We start from the raw sequence: 3323 nt of genomic DNA, 5'->3' as shown, positions 1-3323 counted from the left end.
CAGGATTACCGGGATCAGGGCAGCTCCTCGCTGCTGTCCGACATTCCAGAGCACATTCCCACACTTCCACAGGCCTGAGCTGGGCGCTTTCCTGATGTGCACCAAGCCTGAACTCATGAATGAGACCCAATTCCTGACAGCCCAAAATTTAAATTGCACCCTGGACAAAAATAAAGGGAGTGCCACTTCCTTTATAAAAAAACCAAATATCAAAAATATAAAATATTATCTATAAAAGTATATTTTTAAATATAATATACAATAATATATAATATAATAATATATAAGAATACATAATATAATATATTATGTATTATAATGTATAATATATATAACATAATACATGATAATATATTATTGTAATATTCTATAATAACGTATTATATAATAATATATAACAATATATAATATAAAATATATTATATATAATATATATCATGTATTATGTATTATATATTCTATATTACATAATGTCTAATATTTTATATTAATAAAAATATTAATTTTATCTGATATAAAATACATAATAAAAATATAGTAAGAATATAATAAATTATATTTATAAAAAATAATTTTTTTTTTCCCTTTAGTAATAAAGGAAAAATAACCACCCACAGCTACGGGAGAAGTGCACAACGTGGTTCAGGCTCCTGACATCACGCTGGAGATTGCTCAGAAGGAAAAATAAAGGTAGGACAGGAAGCGCAGCCCGTTTTGGGATGGGGGCTGGAAGTGCAAAGCGGCTCCGCCGGGTGTAGAAAACCACGAGCTCCTGGTGGAGCTGCACTGGGGAGCCTGAGCCTGGTGGCCAGGAGGGAGGTGCTGGTTTTTCCCACACTCCGAGGATGGGAGGACAGGATTTCCCCCTTCCTCCCCGAGCTCAAACATCCCCATCCAAGGAAGAGCTGAGAACGCAATGAGGATCATCAGCGGGGACCAGGGGGAAATGCCTGCGATGATGGCCAAGCGCTGCCCCACCTGGCTGCTCAGCAGTTCCTCTCCTGGCCCTTAGAATCACAGAATTGCCTGCCCTGGGGTGGTGTCCATGCCCTGGGGCATTGTCCATCCCCTGGGATGGAGCAGATCCCCTGGGGTGGTGTCCATGCCCTGGGGTGGTGTCCATGCCCTGGGGCATTGTCCATCCCCTCCTCCACTGTGCCTGGGGGAGGCCGGCTGGCCACTCGCCCAGATCAGCTCCAGAGCTGCCTCTCCTGGCCCTTAGAATCACAGAATTGCCTGCCCTGGGGTGGTGTCCATGCCCTGGGGTGGTGTCCATCCCCTGGGGTGGTGTCCATCCCCTCCTCCACTGAGGAGCCTCCTGTGCTTCCTCCTCTGCCATCCCAGGCCATGGCTGAGCCCACCTGCACTGGGAGGACTCAGTGCTGTTCCCAGGCTGGGAGCAGCTCCTTGGAGCTGTGGGAACTGGGAAGAGTGGGAATTTCCTCTGTACCCCACAGTGCCACAGCCCAGGTGGCACAGGATGCTGGGGAGGGTGTGGGTGCACCCAGCAAAGAGCTCAGGAGCCTCTGCAGCTTTCCCAGCTGGGTCTGTGGGGCAGCAGGGCTGTGTCCCACAGCCACCCAGGGCTCCCCACGTGTGACAGCGACTTTTCTCGCATTGAATGAGTGAGGGCTGTCAGCAGCAAGGACTTCCTGGGGCGAGGGCAGCCTGTGGAGCACAAGAACACAGCAGAGGCAGATGACTCATTTACAACTCGCATTTCGCTTTCAAGCCCTGCAGGAACTTCTGTTTTCGATTTCCTTCTGGGCCCTGGCAGCGCTGTCCTCCCTCGTGACACAGAGCACTGCAGCCCTGTCACCGCTGTCCCCAACCACTGCGGGTCCTGAGCGCCCACGTGAATGTTCAGAAGAGTTCCCTGCCCTTCTCTGCTGGGGTCCAAGCGCCTCAGACCATCCTCCCCAGGTTGCAGAGCTGCTGCCCACACTGCTCCTGCTTTCCAGCTTCCCCACTCTCCCTTTGTTACAGGAACAAGAGAACAGGGAAGCGTTGAAGGAGGAGCTGACACCCAAACACCCAGAGACAGCCCCGGGCTGCAGGAAAAGAAATCTCCCCAGGATTTCAGTCAGGGCTCAAGGGAGGGATTCAGGGAAGCTGCAGGGTCTGACCCATCCTCCGAGGGTCTTGTGGGAGGCTGCAAAGGGTTAAAAGCAGCAGCCAGAACTTTGGACGGGATTTGGCTGCAGCTCCAAGGTGGCACAGGGCTCTTATCTTGATTAAGGAGCACCTGCCATGCCAAGAGTGAGCCTTCCCCCAACCGTCCTCAATAAAACAAAGACCTTTGCCTCAACTGTTCCCTATATCCCCCTCGTCTCCTCTTCTTAAAGCTCTCGGACACATTTCCTGGGTGTCTCTAAGGCACACTCATCACTTCTCCCAGCTTTTCTCCAAAGGAAAGTTCCCGAGCCCTGGGTTCAGGGAAGATGGTGGGAGAAGGAGGCAGATCCGTGAGGATCCACAGGAGCAGCTGCAATCCCTATATCCCAGCCCAGCCGTGGGGCTCTGAAGTCACTCCCTGACGTGTTGTGAATGGCAGGAAATCCGTGGAGCATCCCCCGGGACGAGCTTTTCGCAGCTCTGGTGCGTGGCAGTGATTCCACGGGGCCGTGCGATCCCTCCCGGGGCAGAGATCCCGCAAGATTCCTGTGCCTGATCCATCCCTGCCCGGCCCTCCCGGAGCCAGGGCTGCTCCTCCCCCTGCCCCGGCGCAGCAAACTGGGGAGTTTGCCCAGTCTGGGGTCTGCCCAGTTTGGGGTTTGCCCACCCAGCACGGCCCCAAGGTGGGCAAACGACCCCCAGCATCCATCCAGCCAAGGTCGCCCCCACACCCGTGCCCGTGGCCGGGGGTCCCCGGCCGGGACAGCGTAGCCACACGTGCCATGCCCGTGTCCAGGTCACAGCCCGGGCGCGGCGGGACGGTGTCACCCTCTCCTCAGCGCGGTGGGGCGGATGTCACCTGTCCCTCAGCAGGGACAGCTCTGCCCAGCGATGTCCCCTCCCCTGAACCCCTCGGGCCCTGCGCGACTGATGCCGGGGGCGACCGTCACCTCCGCCGGGGTAAAACACCCAACTGCAGAAAATACCGGCAAACGAGGGGGAAATCCCTTTTTGGGGCAGGGAAATTCCGTCTTTGGGGCAGCGACTCGCCCTGAGCGCGACCTCCAGCCCTGGCCCGGGGGTTTCCCGCAGCCCCAAGCGGGGCCGCTGAGGAAGCACCGCGCACTTTGTCCGGGATGCGACCCCCGGCCCTGTCACTCCTCCCGCACCCCCGAGCCCCCCGCACCCCGCGGCCCCCCGCGCATCCC

The sequence above is a fragment of the Corvus brachyrhynchos genome, unplaced genomic scaffold (assembly GCF_000691975.1).
Source record: "Corvus brachyrhynchos isolate BGI_N302 unplaced genomic scaffold, ASM69197v1 scaffold72, whole genome shotgun sequence".
NCBI lineage: Eukaryota > Metazoa > Chordata > Aves > Passeriformes > Corvidae > Corvus > Corvus brachyrhynchos.
The sequence above is the reverse complement of the archived record's forward strand: the minus strand, read 5'-3'. Positions refer to the sequence as shown.